General features: G+C 50.8%; 1 protein-coding gene across 8 annotated transcripts in view; it reads right to left on the minus strand.

The window, feature by feature from the left end:
• The window catches only part of Shank2 (SH3 and multiple ankyrin repeat domains 2), a 445,086-nt gene that overhangs the window by 207,260 nt on the left and 218,190 nt on the right, over positions 1-19,636 (minus strand). The window lies entirely within an intron of this gene.

The following is a 19,636-nucleotide window of genomic DNA, read 5'->3' on the forward strand; positions in this document are numbered from 1 at the left end:
GTCAGGCAAAAAGGCCACTCGCTGTCAGGAGCCTGCAGGACACATACAGCCCTGGAGAGAGGAAGCAGATGACCCAGCCACCAGAGGACTGGGCAGAGGCAGAGGCAGGGACCATTGACCTGGACCAGGCCCCCTTCTGATCCGCCAAGAGGTTCTGAAACTGGACAGTGCTGAAGGTTGTGACTGAGTGTAGAGGATGCTGCTGCCTCGCGTGGGCACTGCAACAGGCTGATCCTGCTGGTATTTGAACTGTATCTCAGGAAAAGTAAAACAGCAAAGGAGCCTGGGATGCTCTGAGCCTGCTGATCCTGCATGGCTACAAGACCTCAGCCCAGCTGATTAGTGCCCTCCACACCTCGGTTTCCTTGTCCCAACAGGTGCCCTCCCAAGGTAGGTGCTGTAAGGCCTGGGTACTAGATCCCCACAGAGGATCCCGGGAGGAGGAGGAGGAGGTTCACATTAGTTATTATTTTACAATGCACAGAACCCCTGGATCAGGGCAGAATGAGTCCCCGATGCTCTATGCACACAATGAGACAGCACACATCAGTTCACCAATCACTAATTCCACAAGTCCTCTGTTGTTATGCCCTTTGTTCCCATGTGTGTGCCTTTCAAGTGACAGGCTCTGTGATGGGGACCTCTGTCCCCACTGACATAGCAGGCATAGGTCTCATGTAGCCCTTGTCCCCATAAGGCTGTGCCTACCGCTTGCCAACCTTTGGACTCAACTGTTCTGATTACCTGGCTAGCCCAGCCTGTATCCACCCAGATCCTCACTCTCTTTGGGTCTTTGATTGTGCTGTGTCTAGGCCCTCCACTCCCCAGAAGCAGTCTCGCGTTCCCAGAACTAGCCAGTGCCCCGGGGTGTCATCGGGCTCCCCGCTGCATTTCCAGGTACGGTGTCTGGCAATTTCTGCTGAATGAGAGACTCCAGGGCGGTCTCTGTGTCAAACACCACTAAAAGAGAGATGATTAAGGAGGAGGAGGGCGAGAGGGGGTAGACAGATACACAGGGAAGTCTCACAATTGAGTGGGCTCATCTGTGACGGGAGACATGAGGCTCTCCAGGAGTTCTGGGAACGGGGAGTATGAGAGCTTGACTGGAGGCATGAGGCGTGGGCTATCATAGTAGGGTCCTGTAGGATAAGTAGGAGTTTAGCAGGCAGAGGGGAAAGGTCCAAAGGTGGAATTGTCACTACGGTGACAATGCACACTAGTAATTAGTGGGAGGTGCCTCATCCCTGTCCCTTTCTACCATCATCAATAAAGTTTTATTGGTACAGGGAAGCCCCGTTCACTAGTGTGTCCTCTGTGCCTCTGATCAGAGGAAGCAGCTTTGAGTGCATGTGGCTACAAAGGCTGAAGCCTCCATGCTCTGCCCTTTGAGGGTGAGGTCTGGGCAGCTCGGGCTAGGAGACGGTCTGGCCAGGTGAACTGGGGCACACAGAGTCCCCCTAAGAGTGTCAGGAGAGAAAACTACGGGGTATGGGGAGAGAGGTAAGGAGAAAGAACAAGGCAGATATGGAGCTCAGCCACCACGAAGGTAGGTGTGTGAGTGTGTGTGTGTGTGTATGTGTGTGTGTGTAGTGTGCATGTGTGTGTATGTGTGTGTGTGTATGTGTGTGTAGTGTGCATGTGTGTATATGTGTGTGAGTGTGTGTGTGTGTAGTGTGCATGTGTGTGTATGTGTGTGTGAGTGTGTGTGTATATGTGTGTGTAGTGTGCATGTGTGTATGTGTGTGTGTAGTGTGTGTGTAGTGTGCATGTGTGTATATGTGTGTGTGAGTGTGTGTAGTGTGCATGTGTGTATATGTGTGTGTGAGTGTGTGTGTGTAGTGTGCATGTGTGTGAGTGTGTGTGTATATGTGTGTGTAGTGTGCATGTGTGTGTATGTGTGTGTGTAGTGTGTGTGTAGTGTGCATGTGTGTATATGTGTGTGTGAGTGTGTGTGTATGTGTGTGTAGTGTGCATGTGTGTGTATGTGTGTGTGTAGTGTGTGTGTATGTGTGTGTGTAGTGTGTGTGTAGTGAGCATGTGTGTATATGTGTGTGAATGTGTGTGTATGTGTGTGTGTAGTGTGCATGTGTGTGTATGTGTGTGTATGTGTGTGTGTGTATGTGTGTGTAGTGTGCGTGTGTGTGTATATGTGTGTGTGAGTGTGTGTGTAGTGTGCATGTGTGTATGTGTGTGTATGTAGTGTGCATGTGTGTGTATGTGTGAGTGTGTGTGTGTGTGTGTGTGTGTACGGGTGGAGAAAGAGACTGACCTAGAAGGGGAGTGAGTCCCTTGAGGTAGGGAGGGTGGCTCCCCTAAGCTCCCAGCTCTGGGGGTAACTCGGTGCCGTTGCTGAGCCCAGCATGGTAGGGTGCATCAGAAGCTGGGGACCTCACAGCAGAGCTCACTTTAGGGGTAGGCAGAAGGAAGAGAGAGACAGGCCAGTAAGAGTTGGATTCACCGGTGGGGGTGGGGGTCGGGTATGGGGAGTAGGACACTGAGATCAAGGGCTGGAGGCCATGCTACCCTGGCTATTGTGAGGCAGGCACCCAGCAGCACATCTTCCAAGTGAGAAGGGAGAGCCTTAGAGGCTGATCCTTCAAAGCAGGTGCCAGAAACCTCAACTTACTAAGTTGTAAGAGAAGCCAAACAATGTAAGTGATGTACTGATGGAGAGCGGCACCTGCCCAGGGACCAGGAGGGGGCAGTCTGGAGCGGCTTGTCCAGCCCGGCAGTGGGGGGAGCCTCAGATGAGCTTCCCAAGTGGCACAGACCAGGAGCCCTTCTACTGTGTCTTTGCTGAGGTAGGTGGGCTGGGGAGGACACACGTACGGTCCTCCTCTGGCTGTCACCTCCCTCCGGCCCACAGAGGATGCTCCATGCAGGATTTGGACAGAGGCATGACGGCTTTTAGCTGGGGCCCAGGGGATCCATCAAGCCGCCCCCCCCCCCCCCGCCCAAGGGGAAGGAAGAACTCTGTAAGAACTGAGATGTGGCTGCGCACTGGTGGCAGAGGGTATTTTGAGCATCACGGGGAGTGGGGTGAGGGGGTAGGGCAGTCTGCGTTGCCCTGGAGATGGCTGCAGGCCATGGCACATCTGCATTCAGCTAGAGGCTGGGGAGATGGCTCAGTCAGTGATGTGCTTGACTTGTAAGCATGAGAACCTGAGTTTGATGTTCAGAACCCACGTAAAAATGCCAGGTGTGGGGGCACGTGCTTAAAATCCGAGTGCGGGGGAAGCAGAGACAAACGGATCCTGAGGCTTAGGATCCAGCCAGCCTAGCCTAATAGGTGGGCCCTAGGCCAGTGAGAGACCTTGTCTAAAAGGAAGTGGATGGCATTCCTGACGATGATGCTCAAGGCTGAGCTCTGGACTCCGCAGGCTCATGTGTACACACAACTGCTCCATACTATGGCCACGAGTGTGAACAGCGGTTCACAAGGTGGCTGTGGAGGTGCGGGAAGTCCACGAGATGACTGGGCTCTGCCTTCTCTAGGCTCTGGATCAGTGACAGGCTGAACAATCACTGCATGGACTTCTGGGTGACAGGGAACTGTCGAGATGACGGCAGGGATGCTCACACATCCTACAGTTGCAAGAAAGGTCTGAAGCTCTGTCTTGACCCCAGAGCAACATCTGAGCCACAGAAAGGGACACAGTAGGGCCAAATCTACACAAAAATGGCTGCCTATGGGGGGACCCTGAGTGAGGGGAGCAGGTGAGCTATGTCAGTACCCCTCTCTCCTACAAGGAAGGGGACATGTTGTCCCACACAGAAGTTCTGGTTGGTGCCTGCTCTATTGAATTCTGGTCAGCTGAGGCCCAGAAACTCCTACCGTTTTAGCCTAGCCACAGAGCCACAGAGAGTGGCTGACTCTGGACTCCGGTCTTCTGCAGGGGGCCAATGCACCTGTCCCTCCTGAAGGACCCCAGCTGATCAATGGATCCCACCTCACCAAAGCCACACCCTTGGTGGCAGGAAGAGTTGGCTGATAACAAGAGTGTGTAACGCCACTTCAGGGCCCCCAGCAATGTCCAGGGTCATGCAGCTCCTGGAGGCTGGAAGCCCATTCATTGCCCAACACCCTGCAGGGCCCCTGGGGTTCTTCAGTGATTCAGTGGGGTCCTTCTGGCTAACAGAGATGTGGTGTATGGCTAGGCAGACCACAAAGGTAGTGGCAGTGGGACCCAGCCACCTCAATCCTGAGCATCAGGGGGCTGGGCTTCTCCAGACAATGGGAAGTTGGTCACAGATAGGACCTTCGTGTGTTAAGGATTCACCAAATGTCCCAACCACAGCCATGGGGTGTCACTTCAGAGTGACTCTCATTCAGGGAAGGGACACTGGATTCAGGTAGCTAACATGTACTTGGTGGGAAAGAGTAAGGGGACAAAATGACAGCTCAACCCTCTGCTGGTGAAGACGCTGGGCCATCACCTGCTCACTAGACTGGGGTCTCCACGGTAAAAGGACTTGTGTCTGATTCTCTCTTCTTTCAGCATCTAGAACAGTGCCTGGCATACTGTCAGTGCTCAATGCATGCTGTGTGACGGGAGGACAGCATAGGCACCTCTGAGTCATAGACTACACTCCTGTGAATGAACATTAAATACTTTACACCAGGTTCCCGTGATGACCCAGAGAAAGGCCCAGAGATGTGTGCAGTAGGTGCTCACTGAACACCAGCCCAGTCTCCTTCATTCCACTGCGTCATAGTGGACTTCAATCTCGTGAAAGGACTTCCCACTCTGCCTCGAGTCCCTGCACTCGAGTGGTCCTTTCTGCATCTCTTTCATTCTGCTGCAAGCAAAACTGAGGCCACCCCATCCCCTGTGGCAATGGCGTCAGAGGAGCAGGGATGGAAGCATCCTTCTCCTCCTCCTCCTCACCCCCACCCTCAGTTGATAGGCTCCAGCAAGCGCCATCAGCCCTGGTTATTTTTAATCACACGATTACCCTGGGTCTTTGTCACTGAAACAGTTTAATTGGGAGCTGCAGCCTCCTACGGCAGGGTGGTGGAGGCAAACGGCGCCAGCACACCCAGCGGCAGAGTGCCAAGGAACAGGGCCTTCGGCCGGCCCCTTCCGGATCAAGTTTTGGCATCCAAAGCCAGCCTGGTCTCCAGAGGAAGATGGGAGGAGCATGCTGAGGCACCCTGGGAAGCTACCCCTTGAGGAGCTGCAGCTCTGGTCAAGTGCCATCCACTCATGTGGATCATGGAGACATGGAAACTGAGACCATTGTGAGGGACAGGATGGGGAAGGAATGAAAGTTGCCATTATCTATCCATCCATCCATCCATCTATCCATTCATCCACCAACCATCTATCTTTCCATCTATGCACTCACCCAGCTATCTATTCATCCACCTATCCACCCATCTGCCAATTTACCACCCATCCAACCATTCTTCCACCCATATAGACATCTACCATGCATCCATCCACTTGTCCTTTAATCTACCCACCCACCATCCATCCATCTATCCATCCAACCCATCCATCCACCCATCCACCCATCCATCCATCCATCCATCCATCCATCCATCCATCATCTATTCATCAATCTACCCATCTATCATCAATCCATCCATCTACACATCCATCCATGTAACCATATACCATCTATCCATTTATCCAGCCATCCATCTACCTATTTACTATCCATCTATCCATATACCATGGATCCATCCATTTGTTCATCCATCCATGCATCCATTCATTCACCCACCCACTCATCCATCTATCCATTCATCCATCCAATCTACCCACCAACCCATGTATCAATCCATCCATATACCCACCCACCCACATATCCACCCATATAACTATATACCATCCACCCACCCATTCATTCATCCATCCATCTACTTATTAATGCATGCACCCATTCACCATTCATCTAATCATTTATCCTCTCACCCATCCATCCATCCGTCCATCCAACTACCCACCCATCTCTCCATTCATTCATCCTCTGATTCATCCCTTCACCCATCCTTCCATTCATTCATCCATTCATTAATTCTTTTATCCACCCATCCATCTATCCATCCTAGATATTCCTCCATGGTGCACTGTAAATGCCCAAGCTCCTCTCTCCACTTTTAGACTGATTCAAGTTGTGAAAGGTGTTTCCTACTTCATCTGTGTCATCCTATCCATCTACCCAGTCCATGCATCCATCTAACCCATTTCTCCCATCCATCTTCTCACCTACCCCATTCATTCCATGTACTCATCCATCTATCCATTCATTCCACTTATCTATCTAGTCATCTTATCCATCCATACATGCATCTATCCCTCTGTTCCTACTTATCTATCTATCCCTCTCTCCATCTGTTCCATTCATCTATCCATTCCACTTATTTATTTATCCAATTCATCAACTCATCTCTTTGCATCCATCCACACATATACTCACCAACTCTTTGCTGAACACTCACTCTCTCTTAACACTGTAGTCCCCCCGCCCCATTTCATAGAGGTGATACCTTCCCACAGTCAGCATCTATCCAGATGTTTTCTGAGTCCTTCTCCACTGCGGTTGCCTTGCCTCCTGCCAGATTTCTAATGTTTTCTGCCTCACCATCATCATGACCTCAGCACCCCGGGAGGACAGAGACTAAGAAAACCTACTGTGTGTGTTGGGTTCCACTGCCTGTGAATTCTCACTAAGTAGCCATCATAAGAGCTGCCTGGCTGTCCTGAGGAGACACACTGACAAAGACAGCAAGGAGCAGAAGGCAAAGAGGCTCCATCTCATGGAGTCCTCCCTTGGCTACAGGATGTGGGCTTTGGGGTGGGGACCCCAAAAGTTCAGAGGGACAGCCTCAGTGCATGCTGCTCTGCCTTCTTCCTTATCTGGCTGCACCTTGATGAGTCTTCACCCCCTCATCCATAAAGCGTGAGCATGACAACCACCTTGCAGGAAGTTATGCTGACTGTGGTCATTCCGTCCACCCAGGCAGCTGCAGATTCTGACAGCCTTCCCCTCGAGGCCACTGCCTGTCCCTGCACCACATTCTCAGTGGCAAGGGAAGCAGACAGTCTGCAGTCCTTTGTGTGGTGCAGTTCCTTTCCTTCTCCTGGAGAGCTCCTATGCACCCTTCAAAACTGAGGCAGTACCACCCACTGTGGCAGCCACCATCTCCAGGCTCTGTTCTCTCCCCACCCTCTTGCCTCTCACAGTCTAGTCTTGAGGTCTGAAGGTTAAAAGGAGACAGTCGGCTGAGCACGAGCATTCTCCTCTCTCTGCTTCCTGATCAGAGGTGTGAACAAGCCCCATGCTCCCACTACAGCTGTGTACTGCCGCCATGCCGTCCCCGCCACGATGGACTATAGCCCTTCACACTTGAACCAGAATAACTCTCCTTCCTTGAATCACTTCTCGTCAGGTCAGGTATTTGGTCACAGTGACAAGGAAAGTAACCAGCACACCGGGAACAAGGGCACGCAGTATGTCACCCTTTGTCTCTCCAGGGACCATCACAGATCCTGGCACACCCTGCCCAGCTACCCTGCCTCCCAAGCCATCAAGCCCTGTGGATCCTGGCTAAGGAATGCATTTCCACCACATCTACCTTTTATCTGGAAAGAGCTGTAGCAATGGCCCCAGCTGCTCTCTCTGGCCCCAGGGAACTTGCCAAGCCCCAATCCACACGCCTGTGCGGTCCTCTGCCCATGATGCTCTCTGCTCCTTATGCTCTCTCCCTTGCAGCTGCTAAACCTGGCCTAGACCCTCCTCCTACACTTGCCTTCACCTATTGCCTGTGTCGCCTCAGCAGGGACCCAGCAGCCATAGGGTAAGCTGAAGCCAGGGTTAGCCTGTCACGAACTGGCAGAATCTTCAGCCTGAGGTCTCAGGGATCTCTTGCTGACCTCTAAACCCTGCTTTTGGTGCCCATGTGCAGATGAGGAGGATAACTGGACAGTTTGTCCATAAACACAGTGGAGCCTACAAGAGTGTGGCTACCCCGAGTCCAGGGTCCAGCCTGATTCCTGTGAACCCTCCCTCCTGTGCTCTGCTCTGGGAGCCTGGGGCTTTGGTCTCATCTCCCAGCAGGGCTCCAGAGCAGGCTCTCTACCACACAGTTGACCACAACTGTGCCTGTCCTGTGTTTAGCTTTCTCCAGGTAGAAGCTTACCTATATTACAGCCATACCATGAAACCCCAGCAAATAACACATTTGCATGCTGTTTTAAATCACCTGCCCAAGGGCCTTTTACCGAATTCTAATGTCCACAAATCCATGTACTTCATCTGTTTTACAAACGAGCAGAGGGAGGCTTGGTGATGAGCTCAAAGTTATGGACCAAAGTCAGCACTGGGGGGAGGGGGCTCTGATCTTGGAAACCCCCTGCTTTGCTCACCTGAAGAGTCTGCAGCAGCCTCTAACTTAGAGCTCTAAATTCACAACAACTAAAGCCAGTCTGTATTTGTAAAACCCCACTTTAGACACCAGACTAGTGGCATGTGGTGACATGTAAGGTGGTTCAGCGCTGTCCAGCCGCAGTCCCCCACCCTCTCCAGCTCTCTGGGTGCGAAGGGATCTTCCTTGCTGATTTGCCTGCCACGTGACTTTCTCTGAGGGTCAGCAGAGTGTAGCCAGCTCCTCTCCATGCTTCTGCTGGCCCTGGGCAGTAAGCCACAGTGAGAGAGGAGGCGGCTGCAGGATGCTTTCAGGATGGCTTGGCCTCCTAACTGGCTGCCTGCACAGCTGATTCCCACAGTGCTTCTCTGTGAAATGTAGCAACAATCATGCCAACTCAGAGTAAGACACCGGGCTCCATGAAACATAACTTCAAAGCTGGGAGTGGTGATGACCACAGACACAGGCTAAGTCACAAGGGCAGGTGCCAAATTCTTTTCAGGACTTCCTTGAGTACCACTGTCAGGACAGCCAAGAGCAAACAGCCATGACCCCAGAGTTGGGGCATGACTCCAGAGCCCAGAAGGAACCCACCCTTGCCCCTGCATGCCTCTCTATGGGTCTCCTCTTCCCAAGAGAGTCCATATCTGAATTTGCTCTGCCAACCTTTTACTCTCCCGAACACCCCTCTAGCCTGAGGTGGATCTCAGACACACAGCCCCATTGCTGCATGTACCCCAGTATTGTTCACCACCCATCTATTTTGGTCACCCAGCACCATGTCTAGCACAGTAGAGGCCAATACCATATGAGGCAAATGTAGAATGGAAAGGGGGAGGAGGCAGGACCACTATGCGGATCCTGAGTGGAAGTAGCCTGGTGTCATCTTACCCACCCACTCCATCTCTTGGTTAGAAAAATGAGAGAAACAGAGAAGAACAGAGTAGCTAGATAGTGGTATGTTCACAATGCATACATCCCCCATGAGATGCTGCAATGGCAAGGTCACCAGCATAGCAAGTCTCCAGGGGTGAGACTCTCTGAACATGGGGTCTGAGCTGGTTATCTCTGTCAACTCGGCACAACAGAGAATCACCTGAGAGAAAAGTCTCGTTGAGGGATTGCCTAGATCAGATTAACCTTCAGGCATGTCTGTGGGGGATTGTCTTGATTGTTAATTAACCCAGACCAGTGTGGGCAGCACCATTCCCTAAGCAGAGGCTTCCAGAACTGTATAAGAGCAGAGAAAGCTAGCTTAGAGAAGCAAGTAGAGATGCATTTATTTTCTCTGCTTTTGACTGTGGACATGATGCAACTGGTTGCTTGAATTCCTGCTTGGCTTCCCCACAATGATGACCTGGGACTGTAAGTCAAACAAACTCTTTCCTCCTCAATTTTTTTTTGGGGGGCGGGGAGCTCAGGATATTTGATCACAGTAATAGAATTGAAAGTAGAACAATGTCCTTTTAGCTAGAGTGGGTAGGTCAAGAGCAGGCAGCCACATGCCTGCCAAGGTGACGCTCCTTCCCACTGCCTGTGTAGATGCCTCATGGTCTCTGATGCCCCTAGAGACTGTTGGTAGAGCCAGGGAGGGACACACATGATAGGATTAAAGAGGGACTCAAGAGTATCTGGGTGCCTAGTTTTCTCAGAACACATTTAAATCTCTTATCATCAGGCTGTCTCAGAATAAAATGAAGAGGTGACGGACCATCCTGGGCATAACCTTGGAGTAACTCCTTGCTGTCTGATGACCCTAGCCTGAAGGCCTGAGTTCAATTGCTAGAACCAGGTAAGGGTGGGGGAGAGAATAGATTTCCACAAAGTTGCCCTCTGACCACCACACATGCATATACATATAACAATAATAAACAAAAAATAACTCAGAAAAGATAAAGAACAAAGTACAAGGTGACCAGCTGGTGAGATGGCTCAGGGGGCAATAGTGCTTGCTGCCAAGCTTGACACCTGAGCACAATACCTGGGAACCATGTGGTGGAAGGTGGGAACCAACTCCTACAAGTTGTCCTCTGACCTCCACATGCATATATACACAAAAATAAGTAAATCTAGAAAAATAAGAAAAAATTAAAAGACAGAGCATACTACAAGCAACTCTGCTTGGATGAACTTGATCATTTCAGTTGTACAGACTGAATCTTTAAAAGGTACAGTCATTTACCACCCCCCCCCCCAAGAAATAGACAGCACGAAGTGTCTTACGCTCTCCCCATGGTACTGAAGGTACTGTTTAAGAACCATCCAAAAAGACTTCTTCAGTTGCATGCTTACTGGTGGATTCTGCCAAACATCCCATGCCTTTTCAGCCCTGATGGACTGTGTCCCCTGAACTGTGAGCCAAAATTAATCCATCCTCCTTCAAGTTACTCCTTGTCAGGTATTTGGTCATAGCAATGGGAAAAGTAACAACACACCATACTACTTTGATAGCAAGGCAGATAAAAACATGAGAAAAGTAGACTGTGAGAGGCTAAGCCAGGAGGTTGAGGCTAGCCTGGGCTACGTTGCACAAGCCTGTCTCAAAAACAGGAAAGAAAAAAATTATGCTGTAACTTTTATGAAACTAAATACAAAGATTCTCACCAAAATCCTAGGATTTTAAAATCCAGTCATACAGAAAGAGGGTGATGTGTCATGGTCAAGTACAGTTTATCCCAGGAATGCTAGGTTGGTTCAATGCAGATGCTATGGCACATAACAACCCAGCAGCTTCACGTCCCAACCGACCTATTTTAAGTTGAAATTTCTTAAGTTGAAAGCACACAGAGCACGCCTGACTTTGGGCACCTCCTCCCATCAAAGTCACATAACACACTGCAGGGTTGGCGGTGCCTCTGCAACCATGGACTCACTGGGAGCTGCATTCACTACCCTGCCCAGAATTGCAGAAGTTCATACTTTCCCCATGTCACCAGCTCAGGACTCAAAATTCAGAATACTGTGTCTACTGAGTGCCTATTACCTCCACGTCATCCATAAAATCAAAAAGAAATTCATTAGTTGAGGCCTGTCTATTTTGAAAGTCCAATGGATATAAACTACTTTATAAACACATAAAGGGAAATGAGATTCTACCCAGGGTCACAGAACACATGCTTAGGGAAATCCTTGGCATCCACAGTGGTGTGCCTGGTCACAGACCTCCTGCTGAGGTCATGTAGAGCCAGAGCAGGACCCAGGTTCTACAGGCAAAGCATAGGTTTTGAATCCCCAGGCCAGTGATGATCTGAACAGCAGTGGAGGTAAGATCCAGGGGCCCAGCCAGTGGGACCTCCAAGACACAACCTGTTGTCTACAGATTTAAGCTTCTGGGGCTGGCAGTACCAATGTGTACCTTGAGAATGAACATATTCTTGGATGTGGATGGACACTGACTATGGGGACATTTGGGTCCCCAAGGACACACTACTAATCCCAGAGTGATAGTGACCATGAGGGTGAGTTAATAAGATAAATCATCATCATCATCATCATCATCATCATCATCATCACCATCATCATCATCACCACCACTACCATCATCATCATCATCATCATTGGTAACAGCAGTGACACATTTTAAGTGCAGCTGTCCTTGGGTGCTCATAGGTTTTTCACCCACTGATTCAACCAGCTACATATGGGAAAAATTGAACAAAATGCTGTGGACAAACTGAACAAAGAGACTTTTTTTTTTTTTTGCTATAAACCTTCCCTGAACGACACGGTACAGGGCTGGGGTAACGTGCATGCTACATAAGCATCAGGACCTAAATTCATATCCCCATCATCCATACAAAAAGCCAGACATAGTGGCACCTGCCTAGAGTCCCAGCCCCGGGAAGAAGAGACAGGTGGATCTAGGAGGCTTGCCGGCCAGCCAGTCTAGTGGAATCAGTGAGTCCAGGCTCAGTGAGAGGGATTAAGAAAAAATAGCTAACACTGATACCTCTATGTGCACACTGGCCTGCATACCCCCACCCCCACACACATACTCATACAACCAATACACACTATGGAGAGCTGACTTACAATGTATGGGAAGGCTGTGCAGCATATATACAAGCAGTAGGCCATTTCCCATAGGAGACTTGGGCACCTGTGGAATTTGGTTCCCTGGGGATGCCGGGGAACAACCATCTTTTGAAATGCCCTGTACACACCCTATTTATAAACACCAAGTTCAATGGCACACACAAACAAAACTCAATCACCCCGATCGATAGCCACTACCAACAAGCCAGTGTGGAGGCATTGGTGACCTCTCCCGCCTGCTCAGTTGATGCTAACGAGTAAACCAGGTAGTTATGTGTGTGCGGACACCAAGGCACCAAGAGGACACATGCCATGTGTGAAGCCACATGCTGGTTGAGGTTGAGGATGGGTTTGAATCTGAGCACAGGAGTCCAGTTACCCATTCAGGCTAGCCATCCTTGTCACTGTGGAGGCCCAGGCTGGGCTGCTCCAGGGAGGATACTGGCTAGCAGGGGCTGTGTAGACATACACTTGTCCCATATTGCAGAAGCATCCAGAAAAGATGAAATCCCTGGCAGTTTTCTTTCTGTGGTACAAAGGTAGCTAGGTGTCCCTGCTGATCCCTCTGTCCTCACTGCCTGCAGACTACCCATTCTTCAGCATCTCTGACACACAGGGAAACTCAAAATAAAGCCAGGCTCCCTCCTGGTATATTCCCAGCCCAGGCTGGGTCTGTAGAGGCAGCAACATGATCATAGACCTGGATGTAGCTGACAAGGCTAGGTGCTTCTCCCCTGAATGCCCTCCCGCTGGGATTCTTAGCATAGCCTGGTCCCTGACTCTCCTCCCAAGTCAGGCTGGCCACGGTCTCTTTCTGGTTTCTGCACCCAGAGGCTGCCATCTAGTGGTGAGAAGGGGAACATGCAGTAGGGAGCAGGCTCCCAAGCAGGCTCCCCTAAGGACGGGGATTAAAGTTTGGTCCAGCAGGGGTGTCTGTGCAGCCTTGGGAAGGCACTCAATCTCTCTGAGCTTTACCACCATTGTTGGACACATGGAGATGAATTCTGGCTATCAGGGTTGACTGCAGCCCCAGTGTGAAAGTAACATACAACATAGCCTCAGTCTTCCCAGAAGCCAGTGCAGAGGGCAAGGCTGGGAGCCTTCCTGCCTGAGGATAGGCATCTTTCTTCCCTCCTGGGGCTGAGGGGAACTGCCTCCCTAGATGTCCAGGTTTTAGTTATAAAGATCATTGGAAAACGAGTGAGTGGCCATTCGGCCTCCCTGAGCCTTGAAAATCCTTTGGTGACATGTGGACAATGTGGGGTTAAGAGGAATCATGGGCAACTCTGAAAACGCCCATGCTGGAGCCCTAGGGTGCATAGAGGTGGTTCAGGGAGTGAGTGGTGGGACTGCCTATTGCATGCACACAGAGCCTTGGTCATCCTTCCCAGGAAACGCAGTGAGGTCACTGTTCCACTCAAATCCTACCTCCAGCCAAGCAGGCCAGTAGGAGCCTGGATGCCTTCAACTGGTCCTTGTCTCTGGGTCTCAGTGGGCTCCGTGGGGCCAACATGACCAGGTGCCAACCAATTGTGGCACAACATGGAAGAAGATGCTGTGTTAGTGAGATGGGGAGGGAGCCCTCTTCACAGTGTGCGTGTTCCTGACCTGCCCTCAAGACTTGAGTGGCTCCTGTCCTACCCATCTCTTAAAATGGCTACAGGAGAGCAGGAGCATAGCATCCCAACTGTGGTTGCTGTTCTAGTCATTCGGACTATAGAGCAGAGACTCCACGTTCCCAAGGCTGCCACCCAGAGGAGGCTTTGGGGAGCTAATAGGTTCCCTCTGCTGAGCAGCTGGTGCCTGGCCCTGCTGCAGCAGCCCCCATGGGCTCTGCTCTAACACTGGAGACCACGGGGATGGAGCCCTCGCTTTGCTTCCTAGAGTCTAAGCTGTTGACTGTGCTGATGTAGAAACCACAGCCCTGACAGCTGAGGCTCCTGTGGGCTTCCCTGGGAGATGCGGTTCCTACACGGCTGATCTTTCCAGGGTAGCACGTGCTGTGTCCTGGGTGTAGGTCCATTCAGAGCTGTGTGGGGAATCCTGCAGCACCTACCTATTCTTGGCATGATGGTGTTCTATCTGTGTCACTGTGACCAATCTCAGACAACAATACAACTCTACACTGAGCCCCCCCGGGTCCCTCTGAGAACCTGGAGATGTACAGTCAGTGTTGGGGACTCCTGTGACCTCAGTGGCTTGAATAGCTTTCCTATAGCCATGGAAGTAGATTGACACATACAGGGTGCCTCACAGGGTAGACATTTACTATCTCACATCCCAGAGGCTAGACATCAAACTCAGGCATGGCCAGGCCAGTCCCTCCCACAAGCTGTAATGAGAGTCTGCTCCAGCCTTGCCCCGGCTTCTGGTGACTGCCAACAGCCCTTGCTGTCCCCTGGCTGGTGTCCCGACATTCTAGTCTCTGCCTCCATCATGTTGTGAGCTTTGTGTCTCTGCCTCCATCCTCATGCGTCTCCATGTCTTTGTCCTCTTCCCTCTCTCTCTCCCCTTTGACACAGGGTCTTCGTACAGGCAGCTCCAGCTCCTATGGGCTTTCCCAGCATCCTCTTGGCTTCTAAGTAGCTGACTGTCCACATGTCTATTACACGCAGTTTTATTTCTTTTTAAAATTTTTAAAAATTACATTTTAATGTATGCATTGTGTATGTGACTGTATGGGCCACAGCTCACATGAGGAGGTCAGAGGACAGCTTGTGGGAGGCAGTTCTCTCCTACCATAGTGGGTTCACAGGACTGAACTTAGGTCATCAGGTTTAGTGGCAGGTGTCTTCCTCATGACCCACCTTACTGGCCATACCTCCTTCTCTTACAAAGGCGCCTGCTATTGGGTCTCAGGAACACCAGTTAGCTCTGCAACAACACCTGTCTTTTGTGGCCTTAGGGATGGAATCCGGGGCCTTGCACATTCTGGCCTCTACCTCAGCACCCCCACTTGTTGTGGGATATTGGTACACTGTATGAAGATGTATTGTTGTGATTGGTGTAATAAAATGCTGAACAGCAAATAGCTAGGCAGGAGGTATAGCAGGACTTCCAGGCAAAGAGAGAACTCTGGGAAGAAGAAAGGCAGAGTCACCAGCCAGACATGGAGGAAGCAGGATGAGCAGTACAGAGATGAGCTAACCAACTATGCGCCAGAACATAGATTAAAAAATATGGGCTAATTTAAGTTATAAGAACTAGTTAGGAACAAGCCTACGCTAAGGCCGAGCATTCATAATTAATCATAGGTCTCCGCGTCATTATTTGTGAGCTGGCAGTTCTGATGAGAAAGTACTACTACACTCCCCATCCACCTTTTGAGACAGGAACTTGCTATGTAGTCAAGGCTGGCTTCTAACTTCGGTTCCTGCCTCCTTGGTCTTCCAAGGACTGGATTACAGGTGTGTGCAACCATGCCTGGCCCTCTTTTTCCTAATAGGCAATAGTTGCAGGGTCTGGGGGTGGGGTGATAATATGTCTCTCAGCTCACAACAGGTTCTCAAGAAGACTCAATGAATCCTCACAGGGAATCAGTACTGACAGCAGGCATGGCATGTAGAGAGACCAGAGACTCATTCTCTAGAGCACTGTGCATCTGTCTCAGAGATGGACAGAGGTGGCCATGGTCTGGGGGACTTCTGGCTATACGGTACCCATGGCCTGCAGCTGGGAGGGAGCCAAGCAGGCCCTGGAGGGTGAGTGAACAGGATCCAAAGTGTGGGGCAGAGATGCACTTTGTAGGTTGAAGTGTCAGATAGGAGAGGCGGCAACAGGGGAGAGGGTTAGGTCTTTGTGGGGATTCTATGAAGCTACCAGGTATGGCCTGAACTGTGCCCCTGCCTTCCAACACTGAAGCCTGGCCCTTGTGGGCTGGCCTTTGGGAGGAGACTGGGGTTAGACAGAATGTGAAGGCAGGTACTTCATGAGAAAGAAACATCTATGAAAAACAGCACCAGCCAGATAAGGTGCTGCCTGCATCCCAGCACTTGGGAGGTCGAGGCTGGGAGAGCTCAAGTTTGAAACAACCTGGGTTACACCATGACTCATAGAAAAGGTAGAAGGCTCTTGAGGAAAACGATACCTGAAGTTGACCTCTGACCTTCATGTGTATATCTGTATGTGTGTACACAAACTCACACACACACAAACACACACACACACACACACACACACGCTAAATTTTAGTAAATAAATGGCTAAGGCTGTGTTCTCCATGATTAGGTACTTTCCTTCCATGCAGCAGAACACCTTTTGGCCATGTGGTAGCTTGAATAAGAACGGCCCCTGTAGGTTCATATATTTGAATGCTTAGTCGCCATAGGGTGGCACTATTTGAGAAGGATTAGAAGTTATGCCCTTGATGGAGGAAGTATGTCATTGGTGGTGGGGGGGGGGTTTCAAAAGCCCATGCCAAGCCCAGAAGTGTCTGTCATTGCCTGCAGATCAGGATGTAGCTCTCGACTACTTCTCCGGCACCATGCCTGCCATGCTTCCTGTCATGATGATGATGGAGTAAACCTGTAAAACTATAAGCAAGCCCCAAATTAAATGCTTTCTTTTGTAAGAGTTGCCTTGGTCATGGTGTCTCTTCACAGCCATAGAACAGTGACTAGGACAGGCCATATGAGGACATGGAGAGTAGATGGCCATCTGGGATCCAGGGAGTGAGCCCTCCCCAGGCCCAGTCCCTGATTTGCATCCAGTCTCCAGAGAGGGGAGCAGTATACTTCCGCCACTCTGATCTCTATGGTCTTTGTCACAGCAGCTGGCTGAGAGGCTATTCCTCTCCATGTGGGCAGATGGTAGGCCCTCTACACTTGGGTTCTTGATGGAGGTAGTCTGTATACTGTGGGGACATTAGCACCACTCCCTGCCTAGCTGGGCCCACAGCACTAGGCCCACAGCCTGAACAGAAAGCTAGAGCCTGGATACTGTGTGTGCCGGATAGCTGGGCACTGCCATCAGAGCCTCTCTAAGTGGGCCTTCAAGCATATCTGTCATGGTCTACCTTCCCAAGTGGCTCTTGGGCTCATGAAGCCCAGGGAAGTCTCTATCTGGGTCTGGGTCCCCCATCTAGGTGGGCCCCAGGGGCTGTAGTTCTGAGTTCCTACATCTGAACACTCCTCAAGAGCCACAACTGCATCCACAAGCCCTGTTAGCATCCTTCCTGAGGTCTCCAAGCATCATTTTGATCAGAATATAAATCATCAGATGCAGGGAACCTTGGGGAAGCCGAGTGCTAAGAAAACAAGGGGCTGTGGCTGGGAGAGATCTGCTTTGTGTCCGTGTGATTAATGGGGCTCCTGGATGGCAGTGCGTTCCAGACTGTGGACCTTCCATGCCAGGGGCTGGCACTAAGTACTGTGGGGCAGGGTTCAGAGATGGTGTCTGGGTAGAGGGGTACTTCTTCACCTAAACCCAGTCACTGTGGGACAAGGCCAGGATCCAGCAAGGGGAAACATAGGCCCAGCCCCAGGCACATGGGCTCCAAAACAGTTAACAGGTCCAGTTTCTTAGTATCTGACATCTGGGTGGCAGGGGCTGCGTGTTCCTCAGAACAGGTGTCACACCTCCCCAAGAGAGGAGGAAGGGACGCATTCAAGTCTACTTTCTATTGCTATGGCCGATGCCTGAGCCCAGGGAGTTTATAAAGCACAGAGGTTTGTGTGGATCTTAGTTCTGGTGGTTGAAAGTCTGGGAAAGTGACTTGGCATCTAGGTGGCACCTGGTAAGGGTCTCCTGCCAGGTCATTACACAGTCAAGGGCACCACATGGGGACAGAGTAAGTATTTCAGGTTCTCTTCAAAAGCCACCACAAGGCCACATCCTTGTGACCTCATCTGACTTCAGTACCTTGCAAAGGCTCTGCATCCAAATGCCACAGACATGTTACCTCAGGGTTCAGTTTTCTACACATGAATATCCAGGGGACACAGTAAATCTCATCAGGGACCAAAGACATCTGCCATCCCCAGAAGCTATGCACTCTCAAAATGTTTGGAGGAGGAAGGGAAGCAGGAGAAAGAAGAGGAGGGGGGAGAAGGAAGAGGAGGGGTAGAGGCATGAACAGGTGGTGACCTTATTTGAGATGCTCATAATGGATACAGAAGGCAGGGCATGTCATTCTAAAGTCATAGCTGGTGGCCAGAAGATACAATCAAAGCCCATAGCCATCACACAACCCTGTGACTGCTTGGAGCCTTCCCATCAGTTCCCCCCACCTCCTTCCCCGCTACTTTGCAGTAGGGTGAAAGCATGCATGTTAGCACTGATAGAACACGTCATTACACTAAACTGCTGGTGTTGTATCAGGGCTTCAGGACGCAGTGACTCTTCTGTCTTGGCAACCAATAAGAGGCCTGTTAAGTTCCCCATCCACCTACCTGTCTATCACTCACTTATCCATCCACAAATCAATCTATCCATTCACCTGTCCCTCCCCCATCTCCCTCTTTCTCTCCCTCTCTCCTCCTTGCACCTGTCCATCCATGTATCCAGCTGCCTACCTACCACATGTCCATCTACCCACCCACCTACTCTCACCCACTCACCTGTCAATCTCCCCACACCTTTGCCCCCCTTCCTATCTTCATTCCACTCATCCCAGTGGGTCGTGTGACTTCCTCAGAAAGTGCCCATGCCATGATCCTTGCCCTCAGGTGCTGACACCTCACAATGGGGATTATGCATAGTTCCACTCCTCAGGTGGTCTCAGGCACCAAGGGTAAAGAGTGGCAAATGACAAGGCAAACCACTGAACGGGGCATCTGGGAGCCAAGACTGAGACAGCTCTGCCTTGCTGCGGAGGAGTAGGGTCAGGGCAGGGACTGGGAGAAGCAAGGGTAGGTGGAGAGGGAGTATGAGTTTGGCATTCCAGAGTCCATTTGCCACTTTCTGGAGGAGATACCCATGTCCCTGAACCACCACTGCCAGCCCCACCTTCTCTCTTGGCCAGTTGGACCAAGTGAGTCAAGGTTAGGCAGATGAGTCATCATCCAATGAGATCCAATCGTGTGCTTGTCTCTCGAGGTAACCGAGGATGCTCCATGCCACACACAGCTGCTAGAATTGCCGGAACAGTCACTCACCAGCCTGATGCCACTACTGGTCACTTCCACGTGGCTTAGAGGAGTCCAGCCTAAGGAGTCCACACCAAGAAACGCAGACAGATGAAGTGCACAGAGAGTGCAGCTGAGCACCTGGATCTAGCCATGCCTGAGG

This window comes from Peromyscus californicus, unplaced genomic scaffold (assembly GCF_007827085.1).
Source record: "Peromyscus californicus insignis strain IS unplaced genomic scaffold, ASM782708v3 Scaffold_4__1_contigs__length_199733344, whole genome shotgun sequence".
Taxonomy (NCBI): domain Eukaryota; kingdom Metazoa; phylum Chordata; class Mammalia; order Rodentia; family Cricetidae; genus Peromyscus; species Peromyscus californicus.